This window comes from Ursus americanus, chromosome 9 (genome assembly GCF_024610735.1).
Source record: "Ursus americanus isolate L20-20 chromosome 9, mUrsAme1.1.p, whole genome shotgun sequence".
Taxonomy (NCBI): domain Eukaryota; kingdom Metazoa; phylum Chordata; class Mammalia; order Carnivora; family Ursidae; genus Ursus; species Ursus americanus.
This window is the reverse complement of record NC_142135.1, coordinates 17,549,374-17,570,862: the sequence shown is the minus strand read 5'-3', so window position 1 is coordinate 17,570,862 and position 21,489 is coordinate 17,549,374. Positions and strand designations below refer to the sequence as shown.

General features: G+C 36.1%; 1 long non-coding RNA gene across 1 annotated transcript in view; it reads right to left on the bottom strand.

Moving 5' to 3' along the window:
• The window catches only part of LOC148109425 (uncharacterized), a 229,174-nt gene that overhangs the window by 115,424 nt on the left and 92,261 nt on the right, over positions 1-21,489 (bottom strand). The window contains exon 2 of the long non-coding RNA XR_015725627.1: positions 4,728-4,837. This is a non-coding gene — a long non-coding RNA (uncharacterized LOC148109425). The remainder of the gene's footprint in view (positions 1-4,727; positions 4,838-21,489) is intronic.

Here is a 21,489-nt window from a genome sequence, read left to right as displayed (position 1 = left end):
GCTTGAATAATGACAGTTATATTTCTTTTTAACTCTTATACCTCTCATTTATTCTTCTTGCTCTGCTGTATTTGAAATGCTATAAAAATACTGACAGATGTTATATCATTGGATATCCATTTCTCTTACCAGACTTCAATGTGTATCTTTAATATTTGATAATCAAATAAGATTTAGAGGTTTCTGTGTGTAGTTATATTTTATCAGATAATTAAGGAAAATTCTTTCTATGTCTATTTCATCATGGATTAATCGGTGATGAATTTTATTAAAAACGTTTTATGTATCTTTTGAGGTTTTCATATGGTTTTTATCTTTTATTCTGTTATATTGTGATTTATTTTCAAATCTTAAACCAACATTTCATTCCTGAAATACACTCAGTGTGATTATAATAAAGTACTATTTTTCTATATCTCTGGATTCAATTTTCTAATATGTTCTTTAGATTTTTTTGTGTGCGTGTTCATGAGAGATGTTGGCCTATACTTGCTTTCTCTTTTTTGCATGGTTTATGTCAAGTTTTGTGTTAAGGTCATGCTGGACCCATAAAACAGGTTTGCAAATGTTTCTTATTTTTCTGTTCTCTGGAAGAGTTTGTTTAAGATTGTTTTCTTTTCTTTAAATGTTTAGGAGAATTCACCAATGAAGACATTTGATCCTTTAGATTTATTTGTGGAAATGTTTTCAATTAAGAATTTGACAATTTCGTGAATATTTTCTATTTCTCCTTAAGTTTGCTTCAAGTAAGTTGAGTTTTCATTTAAATGGTCAAATGTTTTATAATGAAATTCTCCCAATATCTTCTTATTTTGTTAATCTGTGATATACATAGTGACATGTTCTCTTTCACTTTTAAAATATATAAACTTTATATTTACAGCAGTTTTAGGTTTACAACAAAATTGAGCAGAAAGGACATGGAGTTCCATATACCTCTTGTTCCCACATGTATATGACCTCTTCCACCAATGTCTTGTGCCAGAGCAGTACATTTGTTACAGTCTGTGAATTTACATGGAATATCATTATTATTCAAAACATGTAAATTACATGAGGGGTCATCCTAGGTAATATACATTCTATGGGTTACCACAGATCTACAATGACATGTATCTACCACTGTAGTATGATGCAAAATAGCCTCACTGCCCTAAAAGTCCTCTGTACTCTACTCATCCCTCTCTCCGCTCAACTCTTGACAACCACTGATCTTGTTTTTTTGTTTTTTAATTTTTTATTTAAATTTCATTTAGTTAACACATAGTGTATTATTAGTTTCAGGGATAGAATTTAGTGATTCATCAGTTGCATATAACACCCAGTGCTCATGACATCTAGTGCCCTCCTTAATGTCCATCACCCAGTTACTCCATCCCGCCATAAAAACAGAGAGGAAGGCAAACCATAAGAGACTCTTAACTATAGGAAACAAACTGAGGGTTGCTGGAGGGGAGGTGGGTGTTTGTTTTTAACAACCACTCTTCTTCCTTATTGTTTCTGCAATATTGCCTTTTCCAGAATGTCATATGGTTGGAATCATACAGTATGTAGCCTTTTCAAATTGACTTCTTTTACTTAGGAGTAGGCATTTACGTTTCCTCCATGTGATTTCATGACTTGATAGCTCATTTCTTTTTAGCCCTGAACAAAACTGCACAATCTAGTGTACCACAGTTCATTTATCTATTCACCTACTGACGAAGGACTAAGGACTTCTTGGTTGCTTCCAAATCCTGGTAATTATAAATACAGCTGCTATAAACATCTGTGTGCAGGTTTTTGTGTGGACATGTTTTCAATTCAGGTGCGGATAAATAGCAAGGAATGCGATTGCTGGATTGTATGGTAAGAGCTTATTGAGTTTCATTTGCAACTGTCAAACTATTTCCCAAAGTGGCTGTACCATTTTTAATTCCTACTAACAATGATGTTCTACACCTTTAACTGCATTTAGTGTTGCTAGGATTTTGGATTTTAGCCACTCTAATAGGTATGTAGCAGTGTTTCATTGTTGCTTGAACTTGCAGTTCCCTGATAACATGTATCTTTTCATATGCATATTTACCACCTGGGTATCTTTTTTAATGAGGTTTCCATTAAGGTCTTTGGCCCATTTTTAAATCAGGTTGTTTGTTTTCTTATTGTGGAGCTTTAAGAGTTCTTTGTAAGTTTTTAAGTAACAGTCCTTTATCAGATACATCTTCTGTAAATGTTTTCTTTCAGTCTGTGGCTTTTCTCCTTGCTCTGTTGACAATATCTTTTTATACAGATGAAGTTTTAAAATTTTAATTAAGTCAGGCTAATCATTTTTTTTTCCATTCATCATTTTATTGAATAAGACCAAAAGCAATCCAATTCACAGCTTGAGTAATTGTTTCTTGAAGAAATGACTTTCCTTTTTTCCTTCAGTTAATATATTGCTACTTGGTGCCAACTTATTTTCTGGACACTTAGTACTAAAGGCACAGCAATGAATAAAAACAATGACCTTCTACTATCAAATAATTAAATACATAATTGTGGTGAAGTGAGGAGAGATAGGCATGTAACTAACTAATCAACTAAAATCATAAAATAGGGCAGACCAAAAAAATTAGAATAACCACCTAATATCTTCAGGGAATAGAGAATTGATTATTATAATTATAATCAAAATCATCACTGTCATCATCGTGCCCTTTATATTTTTATTATGTTTTTCAAAGATGTTTATGGAAAAATTAGCATGTTCTGGACCCCTGCTAAGTGATGGTATGTGTATGAAGACTCTCATATGGCTTCCAAGTTAATAGGTGCATTATTAGAACTTTTGGTATACAACATGTAGGATGTGTAAATAGTGCTACATAAAAAACCTGGAGAAAACTTGAAATCTTTACAGATCTCTGTGAACTACACTTCAACTGTGTTCTACAAGATTCGAAGGGCTGGGGAAGGAAGGGTAGCTTTAGGTATTCTTGACAGAGGGAAGAGCATCACATTTTGCATTTTGTAATGTATTTTTCACTTTATTTTCTTTACTTTTTTTTCGCTTGGCTTACTTTCAAAAATACAGCCTCTGAGAACAATCTGGAAGAGATAACATTGTTCCCTGACAGGTGAAGAAATAAAGAATTGAGTATCAGAAACAGTAAATGACATAACCAAGTTTCCATGACAAGTCAGTCGGCAGAGAAGGTACTTGACCTTGTTTGTATTTGGGACTATTGCCAGAACCTCCATGAAAGGCAGGGAAAGAGGCTTTGGTGATGGTCATGAAAAGCAAGAACTAAGTATCTAAAGGTACTGAAACCCTGTAAGCAAATCTGCAATTAACAGCGATGAGAACAATTAGCTCCCTGTTCATGGGGGATGCATGCCAAGGCCCACAGTGGGTGCCTGAAACCATGGATGGAACCAAACCCTACACAGACTGTGTTTTTTCCTATACATACACACCTACGATGATGTTTAATTTATGAATTAGGCACAGTAAGAAATTAACAATGATAACTCATAATAAAAATAGAACAATTATGACAATATACTGTAATAAAAGTTATGTGAAGGGGGACTCTCTCTGAAAACATCTTGTTGCCTGGTACTCACCCTCCTTCTTGCGATGACGTGAGATGATAAAATGCCCACATGATGAGATGAAGTGAGGGGGATGCTGTAGGCACTGTGACACAGTGTTAGGCTACTCTTGACCTTCTGATGATAGGTCAAATGGAGGACCATCTGCTTCTAAACCAGGGTTGACTAAAGGTCACTGAAACCACAGATAAGGGGGGGTGCTGTAAATAGAATGATGAGGGTAATATCAGAGGGTGTGATGTGATATCAAAACTTGGTTTTGATGGAGTCTGTCATTTGGGGGTTTAGGACCTTAGGCAAGATCACTACACTCCCTACTCCTCAGTTTCCTCCTTTGTGAATAGTGACAAATACCACCACAACCAGCACCACCAACAAAAACAAAAAAACCATGGATCATTCTGAGGATAAAGTGAAATAACATACATAACAACACTTCAAAATTATGAAAAGTGTCATTCAATCCTGAGCTAATTTTATAATAATTATCATGTCTCTCAGGCTTGCCCAGATTTTCATACTTTTAAAAAGAGTTATTTCTTCTTTCCATAAAATAGACGCCTACATATTATGAGAAGTTTGGTTTTATGTATCACTTTAATGTCTCTTTGTTTATTCTCAGTATTGAGTGAGTACACGTGTCCACAGGTCACAGACTGCTAGGGTAATGAATCTGGTGCCTGAAGAATTATGATTTCAGGTGGGGAGCATGAAGCAAATGTATGGACGTAAGTCTATGTTCCCCCAAACATCCTAGGTCATAAATATTGTGGTGCTGAAAAGTTAGCAGAGAAATTACATACAGTCTGCACCAAATTATAGTGCAAAAATCATTTCTCTCTAGAATTACTGGAAGCTTGCAATAGAATGAGCTACAATATTCTACTGCTATTACACCATTAAGAAGTAATAGTAATAATTCTAATGCTCATATAATGAATTTGCATGAACTCATTTTCTTAGAATTAGTCCTGTTGACAAAGTACATTAAAATAATACTCAGTAAGAGCTTCAATAAATGGAAACCTAAATTAATAAAATATTTTCTTCATATTTTCTATTTTATGGAGTAGAAGAAGTAGGAAGGAAAGAAAAAAAAGAAGAGGGAGACCAAAAAATGGGGAAAGAAGGAAGAAAGAAAATATTACCTTTTATGGAAGGTCCATGATGATAATCGGAGAATGGATGGGCTCAAAGGTTTGCCATGTCTGAAGCAACGGTATGAACTGCAAGTACATCCCTGTGATTCATTCAATAGCTGTTGACATAAGAATGATAATTTATAGGAACCATTAGAGAATCTCAGGATTGTACAGAAAGAAGGATGATGCCATGGTTGGGCACACACCTTATAAAAAGTACCTCCTACATTAGATCATTTAAACCTCATAACTACCCATTATAAAAGTTATTATAAAACCCATTGTGCAGAGGAAGAAATGGGACTCTAGGAGATTAAATTGTTTGTCCAAGGAAAGGAAAGATTTGAATGCACCCAGTTCTCCTTGAATTTAAGCCCTTGCTTGTTTGTTGATACCATACTGAACTAACAAAGGAAAACACATAAAACACATGAAGTTAAAATGGAAAGGAGTTTGTGTTTTTTCACCTGAAGTTTAATATGAAGCCATTGGAGGACTTCAAATAAAAGAGTGAACTGCATCAATTACTAATATTAGCCAGAATGGAACTCAAGATTAGGTCTTTCATTTTACAGAACATAGTTATTAATATGTGTAATGTAGCTAAATGAACTGAAAGGAGAAGATGAGAGACATGATATATGTTATAAAATAACCACCTCTTTTTTCTGTTTGCAGAATTGATTACAGAGGGCATGAGCAGAAGCAGAAAGATTACTTAGGAGGTCACTGGCAAGTAGAAGGTGATGATGACTTGAATTGAATTATTGTCAGTGTAGCTGAGAAAAGTCAATTCCTTCGGGATATGGAATGAGAGAGCCTGATAACAGATTTTAAAAAGTACAATAGGTGGATGAATCTGGATGTTTTTTGCAAAAAGATGAAACAAAATCTGGTGCTCCTATTCGGAATTATTTTCTTCCAAAAGCATTGGCCTGTTTTTCCTATTAGGACCTACCTAGCATTTTTTCTATTCATTTTATACATTGTCCTTAAGATTCTACCACTGAGCTAGCATTAAAAAGCAAACACACACATACAGACACACACACACACATTTTGGAGCATATCAGAATGCAGAACATAAAACACTCACAAAGTCTTTCTGAAATATATGTTAGAGAAAAATATCAGCAAAATGACAAATGAATTCAAGGGAAAGAAAAATGAAAGACTTAAGATGAGCTCATCAGCAAATAAATTATTACTTCTACATTTAAATCTAAATTATGTTGTATATATAATGTCAAAAAACAAATAGATCTCTCTAAATTAAATTCCAAGATAATCTTTAAGTGGATGCAGCAGTGACAGAGGGGTTTGAAATCATGTCATTTTTTTTGCCTTATTAGTAAATAAGATACAATTGAAAAATGTAAGTTGAAATGTTTGTTACTTCTTTAGGGGTAATCACTAAAGAAAGCAAACGAGAGTATACATTTTGTGTAATTACAGGAAAATAGAATAAAGAAAAACTTTACTGATCCAAACAAGACAAAAAATACAATATCATACTAAAAAAATGCTAAGAAGAATGTCAAATAAAAACCATTAGATAACACGGCAGGAATAATTTCAACTATATCAATAATCGTATTAAATGTGAACAGATTAAATTCATTTTGTAAAAATAAGATAATAGCCTGTTAGTTAAAGAAACAATATTCAACTATATTCTATACACAGGAGATAGAGCTAGAGCTCTTTGAAGTCCCCACCATTATCTGTGTTTTTACCATCATTTTCACATTTCCTATCCCCCAGTACATACTGAAACATAGGCCTCTGAGTAAGTCACCTGTGAGCTCACCAAGCAAACAATGTCTCAGGTTACATGCTTAGCTTTCTACTTTTAAGTAACATCTTATTTCCGGTTTCTAGAAATTTTGTTTCTTATAAACACAACCATGTACCTTATGTTTTGTTGCTTCCAATCATACAGTTTCTTGCTTTTAGCAGGAGATACCTTAGTCTTTCTTGTCTGAATCATATATTCCCCACTTTATGATATTTATAAAACAAGATGATGAGGAGTCTGGACATTCTGCTCGAGTCATACATTTTACCTCAGACAAGTCAGTTACCATCTTAGGGACCCAAGTATGTACATATGGAAGGAGGAAAAGGGTTCTTGTCCCTTTTATTCACAGGTTTGCTGTTAATATCAAATGATAAAACATATGTAAAAGTACTTTGGGGAGAACAAGGTGTGACACAAATATAAAGAACTGCTAGAACTCTGATTATTTGGTATTTAAAACCTATTGGAAGGGGCGCCTGGGTGGCTCAGTCGTTAAGTGTCTGCCTTTGGCTCAGGGCGTGATCCCGGCGTTATGGGATCGAGCGCCGCATCAGTCTCCTCCACTGTGAGCCTGCTTCTTCCTCTCCCACTCCCCCTGCTTGTGTTCCCTCTCTTGCTGGCTGTCTCTCTCTCTCTGTCAAATAAATAAATAAATAAAAAGCTTTTAATAAAAAAAAATAAAACCTATTGGAAATGATTATTTCTTCCAATATAGTACAGTAGTTAAGAGTATGAACTCTAGATCTTGGGTTCAGAGTCACCCTAAAATTTACAAGACACGTCACCCTGAACTGGGCTGGAAGATCTCTGAGGTTCTTTCCAGCCACCGTATTTTATAATTTTATAGAGTTCATAAGGGACTCATAAGCTGATGTCCTCCCCCACACTGGCACATCTTGACCTGTCTTTAACATTACCAGTATGCTCTGACATTTCTTCCAAATAGACATAATCAGAACTAGTGTAGAAGAAAGAAGAGCTATGGTATAAGATTTTCTTATACTTTGCAAGAAAGAGTCCATGACTCAAGGCACCTCCTATTTGAATACAGAAAACTGAAAAACCTCTTTTTCTCTACCAGCTTCTGCCTTGAAGATGTCTCCAAATATTTTGCCAATAAGTATGGGAATCTGTCCATCCGTATGGCTGAAATTGTGGGCAGGGTCACCAAAGAGTGAGCATGCAGGGCAGGAACACATGAAAACATTTCTCAGAAAAAAACAGCATTTCTCCCTTTTTGGTTGAGACAATGTTTTGTTTCTGTTTAGGAATCATAGAAACTGCAAATGAACACTCTGTATTGGGTCATCTAATCTGCCCTCCAGGGAGGGGACAGGCTGCTACAGTTCATTCAATTCCCTTCCAGTTAAACGTGGAGACTCCAGTGGGGGTTTTCACCATACGCTCTGGCCAAGGCTCTGTGCTCCAAGTCAGTATCACAGGAGTGTTGCCGTGACATTGGAAAGAACAGGAAAAAGAACCTCCATCAAAAACATTTGTTGTGGGGGACGATTAAAAGAGGTTAACTCTGTACATAAATGTGGAAATTGAACACGTGTAAGGGGAACTATATTTCTCGATGTTGAAACAAGTAGGGTTTCATAATTTTCATTAACCAAAGATAAAAAGGTAATCATTCTTCCATTCCTAAATGCAAGTGTACTATCTTGCATTTGTCAAAGACTGTGAGATTAATGAGTGTTTTAAGTTTCTTGATTTTTATTAAAAAATTGGGGGTTTTAAAAAACATATAAATAGTATCCTAAACACTTTAAGCTTGCAAGATATTCATAGCCATGTGTATGTTCTAAAAGGGTACATAGACCCATATTTTGAGTTTTGTGGAATGTTTACTATGTGCCAAGCCATTATGTTAAATATTTTACATAAATTTTCTGTTACTGCTCATAAAACGCTGTGATGCATTTTATCCCTTTTGCAGATAAATAACAATCAAAAACTGAGCTTTACAAAAGGCTAACCAACCTGCTTGATTTCGTAACTGTGTGTGGCAGAGCGGAGCTTTGAGGTCATATTGGTCGGTCAGATTCCAAAGCTCTGAACCACCATCTTTTATTTTGCATCCCCACCACACCTAGCAATACATTTAACAATTATCAGGTGTTCTACGAATTTTTTAAAAGATTGTATTTATTTACTGGAGAAAGAAAGAGAGCATGAGTGTGAGCAAAGGGAGGAGCAGAGGGAGAGGGAGACAGAGATTCTTAAGCCAACTCACCACTGAGCCCAGAGCCGACATGGGGCTCAATCCCATGACCCCAAAATCATGACCTGAGCTGAAACTAAGAGTCTGACGTCTAATCGACTGAGCCACCAAGTACCCCTAAAGAATTTTTTTAATAGACTATCCCTTTAGATAAAGAAGAGCAGGGGTTTACTATTGGATTTCATGAGCATAGGGAACTTGTTTCTGCCCAGAAATACATGAAGACTGTATATTGCACGTTCTAGAACATGACTGACTTGATCTACACACCTGCTCTGTTGACCCTCGGCATGCTATATAACACTTTTCTGTCTGCTTCAGTTTTCCCATATCAAAAATGAGGGATTTTACTTTCATTCACAAGGTTTTTGTGAGGATTTAAATGAGTGGATATAGAAAGGTAGATAACATTGTGTCCAGCATAAAATTAAATAACTCTCATATTGCATTATTATGTGTTTATGATTATACTAATATCTTGATTGAAGTTTTCATTGTTCAATATGTTATTTACATTGTACTAGATTTATGTATTTTATTTTATTAATATTAATGATCACTGTCATTATATACGGTCATTTGATCTGAAATCTCTCCATTATCTACCTTCTGATCCTAAATCTCTTTAGTTTTATATGATCTGTTAATTGAATGGAAATACCTCTGAGAGGAATACTAATTTAGTCCTTATTGGCAACCTGATTGTGAGTTAATATGTCCAATTGTGTCCTTCTATCCAGTTGGAGAAGAAGCTGAATAGATGAGTCTAGCAGCACACATGGTCAGCCCACAGAACATGCAACAGGAAACAGTGGCTACACTTAGAGTGACAGGTGTCCAGGACAAACAGGCCCTCCTCATAGTTTAGTCTGTGCACTCCCTGGAGTGGCTGATATTTCACATGTGGGACAGTTTGTCCTTTCACAAGTGAAAACCTAACTTTCATTCATCCTCTCCGAATGTGAGATGTTTTGGATTTTTTAACTTCTAAGGTCAGACAGTTATTTAAGTAAATCAGCTAACATGAAAATGCTTTTGCAGTTGGAATTCTATAATTAAATATTGTATACACTTTTCAATATTATTTGAAGTTTTTAAAGCTATTTTTACTAAAAATAAAACTATATTTAATAGTAGTACTTAAAATTTATACCCATGATGGAATATTAAGAAAATACATTAAGTAGAAAAAAGAAAAATAAAATCACTCACGGCACCAATATTCAAAGATAAACAAACTTAACCTTTCTTATGTTTATTTTAATATTTTCTTTATTTAAATATTAACATATGTTCTATTCTTTTGCTTTGTTATTTTTATATGTATATGATAATTTTGTAACTGCTTTTCACATAATTAAATATCACACATATTTTCCTTATTATTACATGGTATTAGAACACTTTTAATGCCTGCATAAATCAGTTCAGATGTGGTTCTGTATTTTATTTAATCATTTTCCTGATTGCTGCACATTTTTTTATATATCTTCTACATATTATTTTGATTTATTGCTTATAAATAATACTATTCTGAACATTTTGTGTATAAACAAATGCATATTAAGGCCTGAACATGTACCAGACCCAGAGTCTGGCCCTATGGGATAAACACTGAATAAGTCATGGCCCAGCCTCTGAGGACCTTACAATCCATTGGGAAAGATTAACAAATCAGTAAAAGGCATTTCTTTGTATGGCTCAGTAAGAACTTTGATCTCATGCTCAGAAGTTGCTTTGGAAGCAGAAAAGGAAGAAAAGCTGCTTCAGGCAGGGGCTTGGGAAAACTATCTGGATCGGTAATGCTTGAACTGATATTGAAAGTTGAGTTGAGGGGCGCCTGGGTGGCTCAGTCAGTTAAGTGTCTGCCTTTGGCTGAGGTCATGATCCGATAGTCCTGAGATGGAGCCCCGCATCCGGCTCCCTGCTCAGTGGGGAGTCTGCTTTTCCCTATCCCTTTGCCCCTCCCCCCAGCTTGTGTGAGCTCACACGCTCTCTCTCTCTCTCTCAAATAAATAAAATCTTAAAAAAAAAAAAAAGAAAGTTGAGTTCAATTTAACTGGGTAAAACTGTGGGGACAGAAGAATTTCTTTTCAAGAGGAAAAGAGCTTGTGCAAATATGTGTAATTTCTAAGGAATAGTAACTAGTCTAATATGACAAGAGGAAAAAGCTAATAATCGATAACATATCCTATTTGCCAAGAGCCAGGTTAACCACTTTACAACTATTAGCTTATTTAACCCCGACAGCATCCTTCTGTAGTAGATATTCTTATCTACAGTTTCAAATGAAAAAACAGAGGCTAAATGAAATTCTGTAGCTTGTTCAAATGCACACAGTGAATTTGCAAGGGGTGCTGGATTTGACTCATACAATCTGATTCCAGACACCAGACTCAACTGTCAACTTACTGAAGTGGTCGGAGATGATACCATGAAGACTTCAAACATTAAACTGTGTCCCAAAAGCAAAGAGAACATTTTAAAGATGTTCAGTAATACAGTGGTATCACTAGATTTTTTTTATTTATAAATATCATTAGATGATTATAAACTATATATTGGAGGATGTAAAAAAAAAATGAAGGACTCCTAGATTAAGGAAATGTTTTAGAAATGTATAGGAGAAAGTTTTAAAAAATAGGATAAATTTGCTGGGCATAGTTACAGATTGGCTATGAACGTTTAAATTCATTTCTTTATGAGAAATTCTGATAACGGAAGTGTTTGTTCATAGGATACGCATATTTTTAAAAGTCTTGGGTATAATTTCAGAGGGTGTGTGTGTGTGCGCACGCACACATCTGTGCACCAATTATTAAACTATTTTTTCTCAGCCCAAATTTCTTTTTAACCTGCCTTGTGATGCTGGGGTTCTTTCTCTGTAAGCCATTTTTCTCATTTGCCGGCTGGATTTCTATTAGATATTTCACCTTGGCAGATATATTTGGCTCTACTTTTTGGCATTTTTTTGGTGCACTCTCAGAACCGGCCTCATTGCATACTCTTAGAAATACCTGCTTCTCCCTCTGCCTGCCACTCCCCCTGCTTGTGCTCTCTCTCTCTGGCAAACAAATAAATAAAATCTTAAAAAAAAAAAAAAGAATTCATAGCACATTCCATGTTTTCTACTAATCAATACTCAATAATTAAGTATCTATTAATTAAATATCTTCACCAATCTATTAACTAGAAAACATTTACACACCCTACGACTTTGAACTGTGATTTGTTGATTTTGACTTAACTCAATGGGCCCTTAAATTTGCATACAAATCATCCAGGCTTATAAATCCATTCACTTGTTTATTAGTGTTCAAAAAATATTCGCAAAATAAGGGTTGTTTGGTTTGGGATTTCATTTGTCTTTGGAGAAAATTCAAAAGATAAAAAGTGTTATTTAGACATCTTTATGTTGTAATAGATTCTGAAATGATATTAAAGTGACTGGATAAATTTAAATGAAACAGAAAACTACAAGAGGTATTAATAAGACCCTATTTATTTAAATATTTAAACTGGTTCCAGAAAAATTTAAGGTGGATAGCAGGGAGGCCATGGATACCACAGAATAGAAAAACACAGCCCTAGAAGACATAAAAGGGGGTTTTAAGCAATTTTCCCCCATTTTAACATTTCTTTAACTGGTTAGTGAATTATACTTTATATATTCATTTATCATAGGACTTCTTTCTTTATTTTCCCTCAGGAAATATTACTAAATTGCTGGTACATTTTAGCATTTGAAGACTCTTAAAGTGAATGAAATGTGATAAATATGAATATGTATATATATATAAATATATATACATATATTTCATATATCATCACTTATCCATCATTTTTGTATACATTTTACTTTTGTATACATTTATTTTATTTTGGGGGGATGGCTTAAACTTTTTGTATATATTTTAAATTTTGACTGTCCCCTCTTATGAGTTTGACTGATTTATTAATTGTACACAATGTTACTTTTTTTCTACTTAGGTATTCTACAATAAGAACCTAACCCAACTCAAGGAAGGGAGAGAAGCAACCAAAAAGATAAAAAAATAATATTAGAATGATGTAATGTGGGGGTATGTGCATTTGTAACTTTCCATGGATCCTGATTTTCTTTATATGCATTTTCCCTTCCCAGTCATTAGGGACTAAGTTCCTTGACTTGATCATGTTGAGTGAATTCCCATTTAAAGAACTGAAGAACTTCTGACGAAAAGTGTAAAGAATGAGCTAGAAATAAGTATACATCGATTTTCTAATTTCTTCCTTTCACTTAATGATTTTCAGATTTTTAAATGTATCTTGGGATGCATGCTCCCCACTTTGGAGACTACTGCACTGCAAAGATAATGAAAAGATTAGTATAATGACTTTTTTAATATTCTGACATTTGCATTCACATTAAAATTTTGAGTTATTTATTAATAAACTGTGTTTTCCCCCTTAGAACTGCTATGGAGGAAATTCTGAAATACAGGCAAGTTGTGAAGGATTTAAAAAGAGTATAAAATGATCTCTGCTTTCTTGAAGGCTAAAATCTAATGAAACAAACTGATGTGAATGCCTTGGAGTGTGAAAAAGGCTAAATAGAATACAGGAGGAATAGAAGAACAAATAGCTTTCTGTAAGAGTAAAAGAGTAGGAGAAAATCATTCTTCCTAGAGGTTCAGAACAGATTTCAAAGAGAAGAGCCACATTTTCCCACAATATTATCAACCCAGTTTAGTTTCGTCTATACACTATTGCAAGTTAGCAATATATCCCAGGATGCTCTTTATCAGACCTATGATATTTTAATATTCTAGAATAATTTAAAGGAAACCAAATATGTCAGGATCACAGAATATTGTTAATTTTATGGATGCCATAATCTCTAGATGAACCCTGTGGAAACAGGGAAATGGATGGAATCAGCCCAAGAGTATTTTTATATAAAGCAGAGAAAATCCTCCCTCTCATTGCAATATTTCACATACTCATCTCAATTTCAGGCTATTCTGCTCATTGCGACAATTGAGACCATCATGATGGGGAAAAAATGTATAAAGCCTCAAGAATAAGTCTCAATGTCTCAATGTAAGGCACTAAGGAAAATCAAAGTTAACTCTGAATCAAAAAAGTTTTTTAGGGGTGCCTGGGTGGCTTAGTTGGTTAAGCGCCTGACTCTTGCTTTTGGCTCAGGTCACAGTCTTGGCTCAGGTCATGATTTCAGGGTCATGAGATTGAGCCCCGCATTGGCTCTGTGCTCAACAGGGAGTCTGCTTGAGTTTCTCTCTGTCCTTCTCTGTCTGCCCCTCCCTCCCTGCTCGCATGTGCACAAGGTTTTTGTTTTGTTTTGTTTTTTGGGTTTTTTTTAGTGATTTTGAATTTATACCATGGAGTTAATTATCAATCTCATCTAAACATTTCACTATAGAAGGAAGTGGACATTTTTATGTATTTAATGAGAATGGGAAATGTCAGTTTAATTAAACAAAAATTTATAGAATCCATAATATGCAAAGAACTCTGATTATAACTATGAAAACGACATAAGCCTTTACCTAAGAAGCTTAAAATTGACCCTAAGATGCTTAGTAGCATTGAGAGATCAAGTCTGCCCATCTTTATCTATATTCCCAAGAAAAGTCGGTCTGGATCTTCTATTTTAACTGTTTTGTAAAGTAAGTTGTGCTGTTTACGTATCTGCTACACTTACAGACTCGCTATGGCCAAGAAGAAGAATAGCACCACAGAGGGAAAGTGGGGAAATTGGAGAGAAGCCTAGTAAAGATGTCATTGAGTCCTAAACAAAATTACAGTAATCCTGAGGTCTAGCTCTTTTCATTTTCAAAAGTTTTCCTACTGTTTTTCACCTTTTTCGTATTCTTGTATTGATGCTCAATTTATTGTGAACTCGTTCTTGCCGACTAACAGCTTTACACTTAGGCATTGTAAAATGACTTGCTCTGGCGACCACTCTTACTTTCCTTACAAAATCAGCCACAAACTGTTCATTTAACTTGTCTTTGTGATGTGATTTTTCTCCTCTCAACTCCTGCATGTACTCGATTCTATGGAGGAGGATCAGAGCACCTCACACTTTCTTGTCTGCAAGAGAGTAAAGATGCAGGAGGCTTGTATTAGTCAGAGGAGAGGTATCAATTGGCTGGTTGCTTCTAGGTCATTTTCAAATTGAAATAAGAAATATCCCTTACAAGTAATTGCGAAAGCTTCTTCTGTACAAGGTTACCACTCTCAGTATTTAAATTTGCCTCTCAAAGCACATCTGTCTGGCTTTCCTCACAGACCCTATCCCTTTAGTGCTAATGAGAACCTCATGCCTTCCAGTCTGAAAGCAGGGTTTGGAACTTTTTCCCTCTTGTTAAGGTAAAGCATGTTATTCTGGGCCCTATGCGGTAATATTTGCTTTCCTTACTGCTGAATCTTGCCTGTAGGTGGGTTTGTATCATCCAGAAGGTTTCATATCTTAGCATCGTATTGATTCTTAATTCCCTGGTCTCAGAATCCAGTGAGATATATTTGACTTACTAAGAAACTAAGCCTCTTTTCATATCCTGGTGAGATCTGCAAAAGATGGAGGTGAGATTTAAGAGAATAAAAGTCCTTTTGGGAAGGCCTATCTTTTCCTTGGTCTTACAAATGATTCTGTTTGGTAAGTGATTAAAGCTGGTCTGGACAGGCAGCAAACACCAGAGTAGATTTACAGCCTCTAAAACAATACCTTCAAAGATCTTCTCCCAGAAAGCATGGCCTGGAGGCATCCTTTTGATTGATCGAAGTCTCTAAGGAATTGCTCCAGAAGCAAACAAAGACTTATTATGCTTCTTTACTAAGAGACTTTGACATTTTATGGTTTTCTATGAAAAGATTGAACAGGAGTAAATAGTCAAGAATCCTATAGCCTTTCCTTGTCTGAACCGTAGGCCTGCTTTGTCCCTCTGCAAAATTAGCTACTTTACTCTTGTGACCTTACACGATCACTGTCTACCCACTACACTGTGTCAGCAGTCATTATCCACATGCACTCCTGCTCTGGGGAGAAAAACAAGGAAAATAATACATGACCACATTTTGGGAGGTGATAGCAACAGGGAAAAATGAAACCAGTATTTTACTCTTCATCAAACATCAAGATAGGAAAGAAAAAGAAAGATGTCATCTTCAGTAATCTTTTAAGTCTTTGATATTTTAGGACATAGTATAAAATAATTTTTACTAATTCCATGTAAAATTTCGAACTTTCTTCCAGAAAGAGGTACAATTTTTGCAGTGTTCTGGTTTCTTCAGAATATTCTTATCACTGAGGAAAATTCCTTATGCATCACTGTCCTCCTACAGTATAGTTGTCTGCTTCACCCTCCAGAATGTGATTTCTATTAGAACAAGAAACATTTTATTTATTTGGTATTGACTATGACACCTAAGGGACTATGTACCAGGTAAATAGCTAGTTCAATAAGTTCTGGTTGAACTGAAAATCCTTGTTCAATTGTTGGTTTCTTTGTATAGTACTGAATAAAAGCAACCTCGTTTCTTTCTATGCAAATGAAGAGTCTAATTCAATACTCTGTTCCAGTCACCTGTCTAACTAGAGGTTAGACTCATGGTGACAGGCTGTACTTCATTGCTACTATCTGAGTTATGTCTGTTGTTTCCACCCCAAATTATGGTTTTCTGGAAGGCAGGGACCATGTCTAATTCAACTTTATGTTCCCAGCATTGCAGATGTCCATGTAATGCTTGTGGAATGAAGGAGCAGAATGATTCAATGGGATAAAACAAGGTTCTTCATTCGATGGGATAAAACAGGGATAAAACTCCTGACTTACCCAACTCCCTAAAACTCTAAATAATAGGCAGGCACAGTAACAGAAATTATAGTGATTGTCTGTTAATTGGTATCTCAAACAAAACAGGTGTTATCACAAATCTATTTTGTCCAATCTACAATCAACTATCCTTCACCTAAACTCATGTTTGAAGTGTTTCAATATTAAAATACACTTTGTATAAGTGTCAAGAAGGCTCAGCAACATGAAAAGTACATGGAGCAAGCAAAGAAAAAGGCAGAAAAAACATTGCCAGTGGCTGAATTTTTTCCTAGTTGCCGTTTGCCTCAGTTGTTCTATCAAGAGAAAGATCCTTCATTTCATAGTAAAAAACTGCTATATATCAAGTAATTACACGATGCCTGCTGAAATGCTCAGCACTTACATGGACACTCGTGTAATTCTCATCTCAAACTTATTAGATAAGTGCGATTATAACTGCTATTTTTTTAGAGCACATTCTTGTGAACTTTAAAACCCGTATTTTAAAAGAAATGAAACAGAAGCTTTGAGTATTTAAGTACTTTGCCCATTGCACAGCAAAAATCAGATTGAAATTGGAATACTTTTAATTTTCTGACATTATAGTGAAAGCTCCTAAGTACTATGCCATACTGCCTACCCATAAGTTTTGTTGTTGAGAGAGCTAAGGCTTTTACTATGTGACTCTAACAAGTATAAGTAGGGCCAGTGCCTGAAAACCAGAGAAGGAAGACTTCCACTTCAGAGAAAGAAAGATATTTCCAAAGACTAGAATTATCCAGACTAGACTCTTTTTGTAGCATCATGCCTGATGCATTGAAGTAGTCAATGAAAGATTGATGGCATGGGGGAAGGCTGCCTCCAACACAATGAGATGAGTCACTGTAACTCTTTCAACTGAAGCTGAACAAAATCTTTTGGAAGATATTGAGGAGGTCGTCCTTGTTTCATTAGATTAGATTATGGGATCTCTAAGTGCTTTCCAAATCTGTGATGTAGTTAGTTTATGATTAAATGATAATCTAGACATTTTAGAAAAAAAATAATAAGGGAGGGAGGGAGAAGGGGACAGAGGGAGGAAGAGAAGGAGGCAGTGGAACAGGGAGGGTGGGCAGAGAATTGAGAACTGCAGAACCTAACGTTCAGTTATTTCTAGTGGCTGGTATTTAATAGCCTAACTTCTTATAGATCTGCTCAACTTGTTTGGTGGAGTCATCCTACTTTGACGGGAGGTAGCAAGGGATATATTCCTAATCTATGGAAGAGGTTGAGGCAATGATGCAAGTGACCAAGTCTCCCATGATCCTCCCAAATGGGTCATGATTAGCTTCTCTCCAAATCCCCCTCTCCCTATTGCCACATGTAATGCAATGAAAACAAGCCCACAGACTTCTAACCTCTCAGGGCCAGATTGCCCCATCCTCATGTAAAAGAGTGTTCTCCTGGTAGAGTTCTCTGGAAGTTTCAGAGTTTAGAAACCAAGTGAACCATCAGCAAAGTTTCTCAAATAGGGTTGAGGTTATATTCAATAAACCAACCATTTGAACAACTGAGAATCAGTGCTCACTTTGCTACTCTTTTACCAAAATGTGTAACACCTACCTGCTTATGTGCTGATCAAGGTCAATACTTAGAGGGAGCTTTGGGATCCTCTTCCAACAGAAGAGGGTCTAGACTATTTCAATAAAATGAATTAAGCTGGCTCATTTGGTATAGATTATAAAACAAAATATTTTTTCTTGCTCAGCCAACTTATTGGCTGCTTTTCTTGTTTTGTTTTAATTAAACTTTTTTTTTTTTTTTTTACAAGGGAAAAATCTCTCTGATTTAGATTTTTGGCAAGAGCTATCATTCCTTCTAACTTGGCTCTAACTCTCAGGAACCCCCAACTCATTAGCATATGATGCCACTTCCCCTTAACTGTTATCTTTGTTGTCAATCTACTGTGGATGTCTTGATCATGATGGATTTCTTTAGGGCCATGAGTTGATTGAAATTCTAATTGCTGAATGATACAGGAAGGGAGGACTTGTCCATTGACTAGCAAGATGCATGATGTGGATATGAATCTTTCCCAACCCTGGGGAGCTTATTTCCCCACAAGACAATTATAAATATCAAATGAGCTCAGAGTCAAAGTTCAGAAAATAATAAAGAATCCAGTGCTCAGGTAGAATATGCACAGTGGTGCTGAAAAAATAAAATTTTAAAGTAATTTTAAAGCTAACTTATAAAACTGAACTTCTACCAATAGTTACTGAGTGGCTATCATTTGCAGTAGATGCTGTGATGTGACACCCAGATCTGCCCTTAGCATGGGGCACTCATTGCCTAGCTTCTCTGAACATAGGCAGCTGATAATTCTCAGCTGACTTCTCTGGGAATTGCTTCAGTTAAAAGAAGCTTCCTGGGGCGCCTGGGTGGCACAGAGGTTAAGCGTCTGCCTTCGGCTCAGGGTGTGGTCCCGGCGTTATGGGATCGAGCCCTACATCAGGCTCCTCAGCTATGAGCCTGCTTCTTCCTCTCCCACTCCCCCTGCTGTGTTCCCTCTCTCGCTGGCTGTCTCTATCTCTGTCAAATAAATAAATAAAATCTTTAAAAAAAAAAAAAGAAGCTTCCTTGCCCACGCATACAGCCTTTGAATGAGCCAGCCCATATGCAAAGAACGGTCCATGCAAGGGTCCAATGGTCTGCTCCATTTGCTTCCAAGTGGGAAAACACTGAAGAGGCTGCTCATCTCCAGAGCTCCCTGTGGGGTAAGTGAGGTCTCCATGACAATTATTTCTCACAGCTCATTTTTTCCCCTCTTGTGCAGTCTTGCTTTTCTACTCTTTTAGAGGTCTTGTTGCCAAGAATCCTGCCTAATAATCTTCTGCTTATAAATCTCCATCTCAGAGTTGTTTCCCAAGGAACTTGGTCGGAGAAAACTCCTCCTCTTGGTACTGAATAGTGATGCTTGGTTTGGGCTACAAGGATGGATACTTACTGTGCCCTCTGCTTACTTAATGAGGTGAAGAATGTAGAATGATAAGCAGCTAACTATATTATAAAAGGAAGACCATCACTCCCCCTGTAAAGCAGATTTTGTTGTCCCTTTTCTTTGCTTCCATGTGCAAACTTCTACTTTGTATCATATTACATTATATAATTATGTTATTGTTGTAAGACTCTTGCAAAAGGTTTTGAGCATTATGGGGACAAGATTTCTCTTATTTACCTTTATATCCCTGGCATGCTGTCTGTAATAAGGCAGGTGCTAAGCAATTTGCATTGACTTGAGAAGTAAATTAATGGACAAAAATAAGTAACAAAATTTAGAAGTTTGATACAAAAAAGTATGGCTATAAAATGATAAAAATTCAGAAGAGGTAGAATTGGGGCGTATAGGTATTTCAAACTGAGAAAGCAACACTGACGGTCCAATGGAAATAGTGATATACCTTGTATCATATACCTTGTCATATACCTTGTAATATACCTTGTAATCATAATATACCTTGTAATCATAATAATGAGCACCAATTCAAACCAACTTAAGAAACAAGAAACATTTACTGAAATACAACGGTTTACTTCTTAAAACCACCAGCCTCAATTGTACCACATGAGGGCTTAGAACCAGGAACTCTAATATCAGAGACCACAGTTGTTCTAATTGTCTCTCCAGAAAACAAGCTCCCAGATGGACAGCTTGTTTCTGGAGAGAACATGGTCTACTCATTCTTTTGTTTCTGTGCAAGACGTTACTTTTAGGCCACCTTGACCTCTCCATTCAAGAAAAAAAAGAGACTACATGAAGCTGTGAGAACAAGAAGAGAGATAATTGCCCCAGCAGTGGCCAAACATCAATTCCCAGTTTAATCTTGAGGTCAGCAGGGGTGGTAGGAGACACTTCAGAAATGGAGCATGAGTGAGCCCATGAATGGGGCAGAGGAGTGGATATGAGAGCTCAGCAAATCCAGGAGGCACACGCTAAGGCACAAACCACCTCGTGGATTAGAAGAATTTCCATTCTAGACAGTAGTAATTGTTATCAAATTCAACAATTTGTTTTGTCAAATTTTATAATCCAGGGTGCGTGTGTGTGCATGTGTATGAGTGAGACAAAGTGGATTAAATAATTACATTTTGGCAGCAGACTTCTCTTCAAGATTATATTTGTATTAAACTAACATTACAACCATGCTGAATTCTTCAAATGCATTCCATGCTAGGGAGGAGAAGTGGTATTAAATAGAGAACGTAGCTTTGTAAAATCACCTTGTCCAGGCTTAACAGCTGCCATATATAATCCCCAGAATGGGCAGATCCCAAAACACGTAGCATCTATAAAAGCCTAATACGTGCCCAAACCCAGTGATAAAACAGTGAATAAAATATCATTCTTATTTTCGAAAACTCATGGAGTAACATGAGTTCCAGTGACAAGAGGTATGAGCAGCAGTGACACAGGGACACAGTATAACATGCCAAGGGCAGTGACAGAGGAAAGAGCAAAGTGCTTGGGGGGCACCTCTCCCTGTAGGCACCCAAAATGTCTCAACATAGGAGGTGCTATTTCATTTGGGTTTTCAATAATGAGTAGCATTGGCCAGATGGGGATGGGGGAAGGAAATTTCAGCAAAGGGAACGATAGGTGCAAAGCCAGAGGATCACGAAACATCATGAAATGTTCAAGTAATGGTAAAAAAAAAATTCAGTATACCAAAACCAAAATAGGTTTGTTTTATGAGCAGGTTAGAGAAGGAATCAGGTAGAAGAATGAGACAAGGAAAATAATTTTGAGCAAAATTTGGAGGGATTAAAGGGTTTCTTATTTTACTGAGGCACTCTGGATGAAATTTTTTTAGGCCACTGGAAGCCAGGGAGAGACAAGAGACAAGAAAGGGGCATGGAGAAATTTGCAGCATGAAGACTCTA